The following is a 14,794-nucleotide window of genomic DNA, read 5'->3' as shown; positions in this document are numbered from 1 at the left end:
AACCCTCTGTATATCAATTTTATAATAAAAAATGCATGACCAAAGAAAGCAAAAGTACCCATTGATCAATAGCACCAGCTAAAGTATCAGTATTTCTTTTTTTGAGTGTACAAGAAAATCGATGGAGGGGATAACAATGTTCCTTCCATTAAAAAATGTACTCATTACCTTACTTATGTTACTGTAACCACTTTGTACATTATCTTTACAATAAAATTAAATTGAAATTAAAAATAAACTAAATAATATACCAATTAAGAATTCTTAGAAGCCATTGGTTAAAAACTTTGTAAAAAACTGTCTTAGGAACCCAAGAAATATACTTTGATGATACTATTTAAATACTCAAACTTCAGCAGAGAAGCAAAAAGTTTATAAATGTTACAAGTAAAGTAATAAATCAGAATATATTACTATTAATAAAAATCATAAGATGAATTTATAGTGGTAGTCAAATATGTAACAAATGAGACGAATTGCCATTCGTTTGCACTTAATAAGTGAGAAAGAACTTTCTAGGTCTTTTAAAATATATATTAAGATAATGAAGAAACTATTCTGTCACATCATATGATAATCAGATAAAGATGATATTAAAACAAAGAACAGATTGTACTAAGTTGTGGGATGTTAATGTATTTACCTATTTTGGTTGTGGGTAACTGTGGGGATTTCAACTTGGAGTATTGTTCTTGCTAGGCTGGCGTCATATCAGTGGTTAATTATAGGATAGGGGTTCCCTTTCCACAAGAACATGCACCTGATCTGTCCTTTTAGCCTTCCCATCATCAATGGCATCAGAGTTGCACACCAACTTGTCTAGCTGCCTACCTTGGCTGGCCTGGATTCTGCAGTCCTTCCAATCTTTGCCTCTAGATAGTGCAGGATCGTGGAAATGATCCAGTTCACCCAGCTATAGAGTGAGAAGGAAGTCCACTAAACTTTTGGCTTGGGTTCTGTACTCAAGCCTCCTAAGTAGTTAAGAGTAAAGATGGGAGCCCCTGGTGCCAAGCAGTAGCAGTATTTTTAAAAAACTTGACATATATATGAGTTAGGCTTGTGATTACCTCAGGAAAAGAATAAAAGAGCAGTGAAGCATAAAGGACAGTCAGAACTTTAACTAGCTACTCAGAGGCTGAATCAGCTTAGCTAGCTACTCAGGAGGCTGAGATCTGAAGACCACTGTTCAAAGCCAGTCCAATCACGAAAATACATGTGATTATTTCCAAAAAATCAGAAGTGCAGCAGTGGCTCGAGTGGTAGACTACTATCCTTGGGCACAGAAGCTTAGGGATAGTGCCCAGGCACTAACAAGCTTCAGGAATGATGAATACATGCATGAGCTCCTGCAAATGTGCATGTGCATACACACGTGTGCATGAACACACAAACACACCAATGAGTATTTCAATGCTACCTTCTTTAATTTTTTTTTACCTTGTTGTACCCTATTGCCATGTATTGGTTCACAAATTAACAAAATCAGCTAAGCAGCTATTTACATATAACTGATCATGTTTCTCTAAAGTCTATTCTCTTTTTGCAAGCCTGCTTTTATATGACCCAAAAGTAAATTATTCAGGAGGGCAATTCATCTCCCTCAACTCTGTAGTATTAGATGATTGTTTAGGTTCTTCCTAGCTATATGATTTTGTGAAATCCTGCATCAAACAAAGTATTTCTTTCACGAGAAGGGAAGCCTTTGTCAAACAATTAATAATAGGATTTTCTCCTCCTGGCAAGCATGTATAGTTTTATTATCTTCATATATTTCATGATCTGTCTGTGTATGCCAAAGACTGCTGTGAAAATAAAAAGACCATTCTCAGCACTTAGCATTCGTATAACATTCATATGTATGAAGGTATTTAAATATTACTGAAATTGCTTTGGAATAAATAATGTTCACCTTGACTATGTTGAGAAAGAAGAATTGGTTTCTCAGCACTTAGGTAAGAACGTGAGTGAAAGAAACAAAAGGAAAGTTTGGAACAACTCAACACATACATTCAAATGAAACAAAACAACCCAAGAAAACACAAATTAATTCAGTACTTAAAAACCTGCAGGAAATCCTCCTGAGTAACCAGGATTCCAGGCATAAGCTGTCTATTTTTTAAATAGTTTAGTAAATCATGTAGTTACAGAAGTTATAAATTATCATTACAACCTGTGTAATAGATGTGTGTATGTATATATCAATGCATACAGACAGAAATATTTTATCGAATCTTTGTATCTACAGTAGATTTATGAAATATCAACCTTCGTTGTAAAATAAAATGGAAACAAAAGTTATTAAGGAGCAAAACAAAGGGAATTCTCACAAGTTTCTTGTTGAATGGAATATGAATTGCGAGAATCAGTTTGGGAAAACCATCTTAATTTAACATAATGGATAATGGGTATTAATTCCAATCTATCTATTTGCCCATATTGTGCATCCTCACACATGAGTATCAAAATCAAACCACAATTTTTGCTTTTGTATTTAACGCACCTGTTATAATTTAGGGGATTGATGAAGTACTCAAATAAAGATTAAAACAATAGTAAGTGAGGAGATGAGTTAGAGCTGAAAATGTTTTTAAATATTATAATAGCTAATTAAATTGAAATTTTCTTACTTTTACTCTATTGTCATGTCTCTCATTCCCACATTAGAAAAGTATATAGAAGGTTCTCAGTAAATTATGTGTATAATCATGAAAAAAAATGTATTGAAAGAATATGGGCCCAGTGTGGTTTTAGCTTATTGAGACCTGTAGGGGGTAGTGTGTTTTTGAGGCCTTGCAAAACGTTGTGATGGAGATGAAAGGAGGGATGTGCTTATTCTTGAAAATTGTCTAGAGGATTGCTCCCAGAAAGATAGTGACGAATAATTCCAAAAGATACAGCAAAATCACTTCCACAACCATGTTCACTGCTGCACTATTTACCATAGCCATGTTATGAAAACAGCCCAGATGTCTTATGGTAGAAGGATGGTTGGAGAAAGTGGGGCACATATACACAATTGGATTGCACCCATCCATTATGAAGACTGTTACATAATTTGCAAAGAAATAGATAGATCTAAAAATATGTTAAGTAAACTAAGTCAGAGCCAGACACACAAAGGACCCATGTTCTGTCGCGTATTTGGAACATAGGACTTTATGCAAGTTTACACAACAGTATTCACCAAAGCATGCTCTTTGCAGACGAGTATTTAAAAGGTGTAATTTCTTATAAAATTGAACTTTTATTCCAACAAAATGAATACCAAGAAACTATCATTTGGAAGATATGAGCGGAAGTCAAAGGGAAGGAATAAAGAGAGTTATGGATGAAGAGAGGGAAGGTATAATATTCAATGCAGAAACTAGAAGAAATGAAAGTGGGGTGAGGTTTGGAAGGGTATTGGAAAGTTACATAAAGATCCATTGTACTTATAAACTGATTTGTTGAATGGAAATTCCTTCATACAACTATCTAATAAAAATATAATTAAAAACAATGGAGACGGGGCTGGGAAGGTGGCTCAGTGGTAGAGAACTTGCCTTGCAGGCCTGAGGCCCTGGGTTCGATTCCTCAGCACCACATAAGCAAAAATAAAAAGCTGGAAGTGGCGCTGTGTTTCAAGTGGTAGAGAGCTAGCCTTGAGCTGAACAGCTGAGGGACATCACCCAGGCCCAGTGTTCAGGCCCCACGACCGGACCCCCCCCCAAAAAAAAAACAATGGAGACATCTGAACCTTAAACTGTGTTCTCTTCAATCATGAGTCAAAATAATAGTTTCCTTCTCAGAAATTTTCTTTGCAGTTATTTTCCTCAAAATGACAGAAAAGTGACCAACAAAATGAATGTCAATACATCACATTGCATATCCTAAAGAGAAACAATATAAAAATCACAGTAAAAATGTTAGAATTCATCACATGATAAAATAACAGGTAGAAAGGATCAAATGCTGATTGTTTTTCCAAGTACGTTACCTATGGTATCTAATTTAATCCTCACAATAATCCCATAAAGTAGAACTACTTCTATTTCTAATTCTCAGATGATGATATTGAAGTCTTCAGAGTTGGAATTACTAGTACAACATTTCACAAATGGTAAATCTTAGCCTGCGGCCCATTCCCACCGTACCAAATAACTTCATTCTATTTTGTGACTAAAATACCAGCACTTAGTCCACTAATTCTAGGAAAATTTCCCAGAATTATTGTCCACACTCTAATAATATTTCACTTTATCTTTGTTAGAAAATAGGAAACTAAGCGGGATGTCGGTGGCTACACCTGTAATCGTAGCTACTCAGGAGGCTGAGATCTGAGGAATGCGGTTCAAAGCCAGCCCAGTCAGGAAAGTCCGAGAGATTCTTATCTATAATAAACCGCTAATAAACCAGAAGTGGCACTGTAGCTCAAGCGGTACAGTGCTTGACTTGAGTGGAAGAGTGCAGGGACAGTACCCAAGCCCAGAGTTCAAGTGCCAAGACCAACTAAAAAAAAAAAAAAAAGGAAATAGGTAACTGCAATATGAAAACTCCAAGTTCATAATCAATTTATACCTCCCTGGTGAAAGGAACTGCTAAACTATAACATTCTTGATTTCTAGCTCAAAATTGTAGAAATTATATTCTATCCCATGACAACACTGCATCGCAGTCATACTGAAAGAATAATCTCCCCAATTCCTGATGGAAACAGATTGCAGGTCTTATAGACCAATCATTTCCACATTGTAGCTCACATAAGTTGTTTACCATTAGAGGTATTTTGATTGCTTTTTATACCCAACATTTTGAGAGAAATGTATTACTTTAAAATGTTATTAAAGCAAGACTGATATAAAACTCACCTTTGACCCCAGATAAATATTTACCTTTCATATACCCAAAAATGCAGTCTTACCTATCATTAATGTTAGGAACGAGAGGTTAAAAATTATGGACACCAAGACCTAAGCATGAATTAAAGACTCTCCAACTTGTGAATACAATTGGTTTAAAAAGACATCAATACTACTGCATGTTTTTCAAAATTTCTTGTGATATTGAAGATTCAATGATAAAATATTAACACTTGAAAATAACTCATTTTCTTGGGAGTAGAACAGAAAACACAAGATTAATCCATCATTTTCAAATACCTTTATTTTTCTACAAATTCACTCTTATAATTATCAAGATTATAAAACTAACTGAAGTACAGAGCCACAAAGGAAATAATTTAACTGCATCATCTACATTCAAAAAACTGTTACTGGGGCTGGGAAGGTGGCTCAGTGGTAGAGTGCTTGCCTTGCATGCATGAGGCCCTGGGTTCAATTCCTCAGCACCACATAAGCAAAAAGGAAAAAGCCGGAAGTGGCGCTGTGGCTCAAGCGGTAGAGCACTAGCCTTGAGCTGAAGAGCTGAGGGACAGTGCCCAGGCCCAGAGTTCAAGGACCCACGACTGGACCCCAAAAAAAGAAAAAAAAAACTGTTACTAGAAAACAAAGTTATTCTAATAATTAGCTTACCAAATTCACTTATATCCTTTTATTCTATTTCATAATATTTCATAATATTCTATTGCATAAAAAGCCTATATACCCACTTACATCTTCAGATCTTAATATTTATTTCAGAAATGTCTATAGCTCTATAGTCAATGAACTGAAATAATACTAAAAATATTCAAAGGCTTTTCAGAAATTGCAAGACGCTCTCGGGGTTGTTATTTATATTGGAAAAGATATTTGAAAAGCCTTGTTTGTTAAAGTTGTGATAGTTACTTTCACAAAAGAGCCATTAGTGAGGATCCCATTGCATGTACAAAAGAACTTCAAATGCATCCACAATCTGGAGGTGACACATGCTTTTTGTTTGTTTGTTTTGAAAGGTATATCTAGCAAGCATATCCACAATACTGGTTTTCAGTCAATATGATGGGATATTCAAACCTAATAAATACAGGGTTGATTATCTTAGTGAGAATAGATATGATGTTACAAAGAAAGTTATTTTCAACAGAAATCCAGAAAGAGTTTATTCACCTTGTGTTTCACAGGAATAACCAGAGAGTAATACCTGTTTGGTCAAGTCAGTCAAACTCACTCCATGAGTATATCTTAAAATCATAACCAATTTAAGAGGTCAAATACATATTTTGTACTGACAGTCATCTTACAACAATAACTTACTACCTAATTATATCTGTATCTTCTTACCTAACATATAATAAGAGCTGAAAGTGGTCTCTTTTATCTAACTTAATGTTGTATATGCTTTGATTATGATGATGTTATTATTTGACAAATAAAATGTACAGAAGGGTGGCTCCACAGAAATGACATGACAGAACACTGATAAATAAAAACATTGCAACACAGTTAGCTCTTTTGAGCCTCACCTTGTCCACATTGGCAAGCAACATTGCAAGAGCACACACACACATATAAACATACACACATGTGTGCATATGTACACACATATACTTGCATGCTAAATTCAGGGTTTAGTACAAAAAAGTACAAATAAAATTTTAGTGATTAAGACAAATGTTAATTTGCCTTATTACAAAATAATACACAATAGAGTCACCATGGGTGTTACATTTTACTTGCCTCACCACATGTGACCACTTAATTTATTTTAATTAATTAATTAATTCATTTGTTTGGTGTTAATACTAGGCTTGAACTCATGGCCTGGCTCTGTCCCAGGATTTGTTGTTTTTTTGTTGTAGTTTTCTCAAGCCTAGAATTTTACTGCTTGTCCCACAGCTCCATTTCTAGCTTTTGCTGGTTACTTTCAAATCAGAATTTAATGGACTTTTTTTTGCTTGGTTTGGTTTCAAACCACAATCCTCAGATTTCATCTTTCTGATTAGCTAGGATAAACACATGAGCCACAAGTGTGGCTTCTAGTTTTTCCTCTATAGCTATCTAATACACATATTAGATAGTAATTTAAAACTTAGAGTATAGAAGCAAGTTGTACAGTGATGATATTGTCTTGTCAGAAATTTAAGCTAGCAAATTTCTTCTTAAAACCATAAACAAAAATACCATGGTATAATATAAGAGAACTCACTATTGAACATATGAGCTTTAAGAGCTTTCTAATAGATCCATTATTTGTTACCCAACATTAGAAAAAACTATATAATGCAGTAGTAAAATAGAAGTCCTTTGTAGGAATACTTAATTACCTTGTTTTTAAAGATACTTGTTTTCATCCAAAAAAGTAGGCCTCTCTATTGTCTTCATGTGATTTTGATGATTGAAGGTGCTTAATGAGAAGTCAAAGTGTATTACTAATCCTTTGCTATCAATTAAATCTCACCTTTTCTTCTTGGAACTTATAATTATTAAAGAAATAGTTCAGAATCAGCAAGCAATAGTTCAGATTCACACTTCCAGTGCAAGTGGATCACCAGTAATTAATCCTTGATACCATTTTCCACAAAGTTTTGTCACAGATACAATCGGTCTGCCTTCTCTAGCTGTTTTCCTAACCTGAACCTATTCCTTCACTCTACAGGAAAAGTGTGATTCAACTGATTTCAGTCAGATCTGTTACTAGAATTATCAAGGATTTAGATTTTTGTCTGTAATTTGGTCAAAGCTATGTCTCTTTATGTAGGCTAATAAAAATGTATTTACTAATTTCAAGTAAATTCATAAATTCCATTTCCACCTCTTTTAAAAAATAAAATTGTTTGCTCTATAAATTGATCAGAGGCATGGATTTTGTGGCTAGCTAGGTCATTGTACATCTGTCTCTCTCTTCCTCTCTCCCTTTCATGGTTCTCATAGATAATGTGACTGCTCCATAATTATCCTAATTTATTTTGCTTTTATATTTTTGGTTGCATCATTTCACTTTCTGCTCTGCCATTTCCCAAATTATTTACTTAGAAGGCATTATTTCATATTTTCTCATTCCTATAATAAGCTGCACATGAAGACACCACTGGTCCCATTTTCAGTCTGTACCTTTGAATATGGAGGAAAACCTTTCCTTTGCTCTCTATGAATTCCCTACTCTCCAGTTAGAATAATTTCCAATAGTAAAATTGGAAAAAGAGAAAGAAAATCATGGTGAAATAACAGATGTAGAAAATTCACTGGATTTTTCTGACCAGTTCAACCAACGTGAACTATTAGGGAATACATGTGCACCCCATTCCCACTGGTACTCACTGTCTCTGGTTAGGCAATTCTGATGAAGACAAGGAACAAGATGAAAAAGTGAGGAATGTCATCATTTGCAAAAAAAAAAATGGAGAAGTATTAAAGCAAATTTTTGTTTGGGCTGCTGAAAATAATTGGCTTACTACAGTGCAGACACTGCTTTCCTAAAAGGCCACTCATGTGAATACTAGGGATGATGATGAATATACCTCTCTTCATCGGGAAGCCTCCAGTGGGCACTTAGACATTGTCCATGAGTTGGTGGCTCAAGGCAGATATTCATGCAATTACTGTGAATGGCTAGACACCCCTGCACAGTGCTTATATATTGAATAATACCAGAGTGGCTGCTTTCTTAGTTCACATTGAGGCAGATACCAATGCCCAAACTAAAGTCCTCTTGACTCCCTTGCATCTTGCTGCTTGGAATAGAAATAGCGAAGATATGCTGGATCGCCTTCTATTGAAGCATTATATCAAACCAGGTCTGAAGAACAACTTGGAAGAAACTGCATTTAATATTGCCAAAAGGATAAATATGTATCACTACCTCTTTTAAATTGTGGAAGGCTGTAAAAATTGTTCTCCTAACTCATAATGGTTTGGTTAAGATTCTTAAATTTCAAAAATGCCAATCCATCTTTGTGTCTGTACAAAATATTTTCACAATACAAAGCAACAGCAATATCTTACTTTAAAAATTCATGGATTCCATAGTATTCTTCAAGTGAATTGCCTGACTGATGTCAAAATGTATTCAAGAGTTGTTTGTATACATCTATAATGATTTCTGCAGGGTTTGTGATTTTTAAATCAGAAATCACTTTAACTTATCTGTTGAAATGAGTAGTACAGAAACTAAAAATATTTCTGGTGCTTGTATGAAAAAAGTATATTTTAAAATACTCTGTATTTTATTTGTATAATGTCCATAATCTATTTAATTCTCTCCTAGATATAATACTTTGAATTATACATTGTTTTATAATATATAGGTTCATTAATAAATGTGTTATTTCAGATAGCATTCCATATAGAAAAAGTTTAAGATTCCTTTTTTTTCCTAGGTCCTTATAGTATTTTATTTCTTTGGGATAAAATGACAATGTTATCCAATTTCAAATGTTTTGTAAAGATTATGCTATGTAAAGGCCATTCTAAGGTGAGGATTTAACGCACTGATGTCAAACTAACTTTCAGTTCAATGAATTACGTATATTGTTACATTTGCCTTTTTAAATTTTTTATTGTGAAAATACTGTACAGAGGGGTTACAATTACATGGGCAAGATAATGAGTACATTTCTTATCAAGCATTGTAGCCTCCTCCTGTATTTACCCTTCCCTTCCATTCCCATCCTTCACCTGCTCCCCCACTCAATCCTCCCTGCTACCCCTCCACCCGCACAAAGTTGTAAAGTTCATTTTTCGACATAACGACTTGTATTTTTGTAATCAATTTTTAATAACTGTTTTTCATTTCTTGCATCTCAAGAATGAAAAATATGGAGTATTTCACAAATTTTCATATCATCCTTGTGCAAGTGCCATGATAATCTCTATATTGTAGTAATTTGGGTAAACGTCCTGCTGAAGCATGTAGTAGCCTGTAAATTTAAGTAGTTATTGATGCAATCTTTATACAGGCATATATCCTTGGTTGACTGTTTGTAACTAGGAAACCTTATTGTTCCTAAAAGTTATTGATCTTACTTCTCTAAAATTCTGTGTATATTGGGAAAAGCTTATATTGTTTGGTCGATTGCTCACATTTGCAATTTTTTTTGTCTATGACTATTTTAAGTCTTTTTCATTTTAAATTTGATCATACTTTGAAGCCTTTATAGCTAGGTCCAAAGATGATTGTTTTTCAAGTACTTATTTATAAACTGAGTTAGCTTTGTGGAGCTAATGGATTCAAAGTAAGTCTTGCTTAAGAGCTACTTCTAAACTTCTGCAGCTTAAAAATTCCTAAATGATGTCTTACTGGTACAAATGTCTACCTGACCCTTTACTCTTCTTCCCTGTAGCAACAGACCAACCAGAATATCTTACCCTGACAGCATAAATTTTCTTATTGGAACAAAACTAATATTAGTTAAAAGGGATCATAGAGAGATAAACAGTTAAGACAGAATCATTTAGGCTAGAAGGTATTTTATCAAAATATAATAGTTTTTTATACCTAACATTTCAATAGTAGCTAAAGCCAAGAAGGTGAAAAAAATTTTCACATGCATGATTACCAAATGTCCTGGCCTGTCTACCATCCATCCAGGCAGGAATTTACACTACTGCCTTTCTTTCATCAAATATTTTCATAGTTACAAGAGAAGTCTATATGTTTCTCCTCGATATTAGGCCTTAAATTGGTAATGTTTTAATCACAGTGTTTCCTCTTGTCTCTAGGCTGTAAATCTCCAAATGGTAAAGCTTTAGGTCCAACTCTACCAAACACTGAGGTAGAAATAATGGAATAATATTTTAAAACACAGTTGCCTTTGATACCCTAACCACAACAGAACATTGCAAAACATGTGCCTTTTTTCTTATATTTTATAGTTATATATTTTATATTTATACGTGCTGATATTTTATTTCACACAGTGAAACTTACTAGAATTAATTGATAATTTGACAAATAAATAGACATTTATTACAATAAATAGATTGGAATATAAATAATAAGGTTTAGAATGTACATTAGAATATAAAAAGTATCAATGCAATGTCTTTGGTATAAACTTGTGATATGTTCTAAGTATTCTTGGTCTCCTGAATTCACATTGTAAAAAAAAAACAATTGTTTTCCTCTAATCTATAAGGGATTTTACTCTGCTGCTCTGTTTATTGTTTTAACTCACTGGTTGCAAAATGTTTTTCTCTATATTTCTGAAGCATTTCTACTGATTGTACCCAAATTTTGCTGATATGATATCTAAAAGGTATTATTCTTCTGCAGGACCCATGGGTCCTAGGATCCCAGGTCTTAGTTATCCTCTTCATCTGATAACAAGGGGAAGATTTCTCACCTAGGCTCATGAAACATGCTAACAGAAAGTAATTGAAAATCCATCTCAATTCCTTATGACCCCGGAATTAGTGGTAAGCAATTGTGTAATGCAATGCAACTTAAAATGAAAGATGAGATCACAAAATCTGAGAGACAGTACAGCAATTCAAACTTTCAGTTTACAAATGACCAGCCCATATGAGTGACCAAGATCACAAATGTCACAAAATTATTTTTAATACCCCTCTTCTAATGATTACTCAAAGATTTCAGTCCAGGATAAGTAGGCAAAAATAAATAGTTCCTAGAACGATAGATCCATAATTGGTCTACCAAGGCTAGGAAAACTTGACTTACAGGTCAAATATAATTCACAAAAACATTAATTGAGAAGATCGTTAATGCTTCAAAATACTGGTACTTCAGTAAAACTTGTTTCTGTAGAATAAAAATGTTATCATTCTCAAACCAATGATAACCTACACTTAATCTCCTGAAAACAGATTCCTTTTCAAATAATTTTTTAAAAATCACATACACCAAAATAACATTTGACAAGTAGACAATATTGACATTACAAAGTTTTCAAGTTTAGGGTGCAAGTTACAATAGAGTTGTTTTATTTACCCAGCACTAATGCCAAACAGGTTCAACCATTCATTAAAGTGTAGAAATAGTACCACCCACCATTTGTGTTTTTCAGTAGGTGCCTTACAGAGATGTGTCAAATAGAAAAACCTCCCATAATTCAAACCCAAACACTAGCTAATAAAGTAAGTTTAATCACTTACTAAGGTACATTTTAAAAAGTCACAAATAGTTGCTTTATCATATGTTGTTTTATGTTTTACCTATCAGTCTAACATAGTAAGAAATATGACTTAAAGTCATGAATATGGGTACTCATCAGAGATGTGACAAACATAAAATCTGTCTTCTATTTCTACCATATTCCTGTATAGTAGTAAATTGTAGTCGTCTTCTTTTTCCAAAACTTATAGGTAGTAGAAAATATTATCCCATGTAAAATAAAATAATCACAAACCTTTTTTCAAAGCCATTTATAAAATTTGGTAGTTAGGAATATATTCTAAGCCATTTTTAAACTTTCTTGTTGACTAAAGATTAATCTTACAAATGGATGAGAATAAAATCATGTCTAGGTGCTTCACATCTCCAGTCTTGCAAATTGTTATTGCAGATGAATGAACTATGGAAATATAAGCTGACATCAGTTCAAGTGTACGCAGGATTGAAACTCCATGGATATTATATAAACCTTTCAAAATATTAACAGTTTAACAGAATGACTATCAGGAAGTTGAAACCAGAGGGGAATAATAGTAAAGACAGAATGAATGAAAAATGGAACAAGGGGCAAGTACAGCTAGAATACTCAATGTACACATGTGATAAAGGAAGTGATAAATCTGAAATACATCTTGGAGAAGGGGTTGGTTGAGAATGATAGAAGGAGTCACTCTGATCCAGGAGCATTGGACAATTAGATGGACATATTTATTGTAATACACTTGCACAACCTTTTGAAATTTAATTAAAAAACACAACAAAAAACAAAAACACACAAAAATCACAACCAAACAGCAATCTCTAGAGAGGATGTATATGACCTCTCAAAATTTTAAATAGTTCATGAAGGGTAGTCTTGGGACTAGTAAAACAAAGCTGTTCAAAGAGGGCAGTTTGGGGTAGCAGAGAATTTTGAACAGATTTAAGTAGATTGTCTAAGGTTGTGAATCACCTACATCTGCTGCAAATATTTTCTTCTGTGAGTTCTCTTTGTCTGCAATGGATACTCCAGTCCTCAGCCACACTTGATAGCTTGTGAAGATAGAATGGAAGAAACAAGATAAAGAATCCATTACTCCACTGGAGACAGAAGAGTCCTCTATGTTTTCTCTCATCTCTCTTCACTACTCTTTCTTCATACTTTTAAGTCAAGTGATTTTGAATTATATCTTTCATTCTTTGTTCTGGCAAAGTAATTAGCCAAACTAATTTCCTAAATATTATTTGCCATTTTTTTCTACCATGCTGTTTACTTGTCCAAGGGAGTCCATTAAGCTTCACCCTTGCATTTGGTTGCCATGAAAATCCATCTATGTTAATGAGGACAAACTCTAATGTAAAACTTTGTCTCCAAAAAATGGATCCAAGAAGCTGTGATCACAAATATTTAGCTATACTTTTTTTCTTTTACCTTGAAAGTCTTCTTCTGTCTAAAGTTCCACAAAAATAAGTACTCCACTACTTTTTGGTTCAATCACTTCTAACCTCAAAGATATATTTTGCTAACAAGATGCTTAGAGGAAACCGAAGTATACTCCACTTTTATGTTCTCTCTTAAGACTCTCCTTAGATACCATATCAGGATCAGTGAAGTTATTCTTTGCAAAATTATTTCAATAGATTATTTTTTCTTAGTCTTGCATTTGCTCAGCAAGATGTATGGAATAGAATAGAGTTAAATCATCCATACCTTGGGTAACAGTGTCTATTACAAAGGACAATACTTCTATGTCCTAATTCTATGTCCTCCTCTTAGCTCTTCCCTGATTTCCAATTAAGCACAGCTTCTTGACTTCAAGTCCAGTGAAGCTGAAAGACTATAAGATCTCCTCCCTACCCCACCCCGCTACATCTTCATGGTTTCTCTTTTAAAACTCTTTTAAGTTGCCTCATTTGGACGTAGAATTTATTTTCCTGTCCTCATTCAAACTGTTCTACATTGTAGTGAGCCAAATAGGCTCTGTAAAATCACTTTAGGTAGCAAAAATATTAAGACAATCTATATCAAAATTTTTGGCCTCCCTCCACTGCTGAACTCAGTATGCTTAGATAGGGCTTCTAAGAACATTGTTTTCTTCCCCTTTCAATTTTCTCAATTCTTTTCTGATCCCAAACATTTTGGCTTATGTAATAAGAGAAGTCTTCACTACCTCATGTTAATAAGGATATTATTTTTTGTAAGCTACTTAGAAATGTGTAATCATTGGCGTAACCAATCAGATTTTTTTCTGTGTTTCAGTGCTTCACGTGCAAAGACATTGTGGAAAGTGTTACAAACAGAAAAGTGTGAACCCAATACCTTCTTTCATTTTGAAGGGCCCTTTCTCCCTAAGTATTTTGACCCAAATTATCTTTTTCAAAGAATAATTTGGGTAATTAAAGGTCAATTCACAAAATTTGATGTCTTAGTTTTCTTAAGAACTTTGAATTTCACACAGTGAGAGTATATTTCCTGGGTAAGGACAATTCTCAAGGGAACCTACAGGATTTACAGTAAGGTTTCTGAAGTTTGTTTAGTGTGAAAATGAGCTATCTTTACCCACATTGCTCCCTCTCAACTAGGTCTCCATAGCTTTCTTTGCATGAAAGCCTATTTTCCCAGGCAATTTTCTTAATAGGCTAATTTGTTAAAAATTTGAACAATTAAAATATACCTGTCATAATTTTTAAACTCTTTTGAAATTCCTTTATCAGAATCACGTTTTCCCCAATCCTAATTCAACCTTTTCCATCAAAAACAGTAACATGTTGTTTATATGATATAGTGTCCATGCAACTATTATTTTCCAGTGGCTTTATGTGT

At 33.8% G+C, this 14,794-nt stretch overlaps 1 pseudogene; it reads right to left on the bottom strand.

The window, feature by feature from the left end:
• Nucleotides 1-9,667: 9,667 nt before the first annotated feature.
• LOC138825524 (U6 spliceosomal RNA) lies at nucleotides 9,668-9,767 on the bottom strand (annotated as a pseudogene).
• Nucleotides 9,768-14,794: the final 5,027 nt, after the last annotated feature.

This window comes from Dipodomys merriami, unplaced genomic scaffold, assembly GCF_024711535.1.
Source record: "Dipodomys merriami isolate MVZ:Mamm:240054 unplaced genomic scaffold, mDipMer1.0.p SCAF_1370, whole genome shotgun sequence".
Classification (NCBI taxonomy): domain Eukaryota; kingdom Metazoa; phylum Chordata; class Mammalia; order Rodentia; family Heteromyidae; genus Dipodomys; species Dipodomys merriami.
The sequence above is the reverse complement of the archived record's forward strand: the minus strand, read 5'-3'. Positions and strand labels throughout refer to the sequence as shown.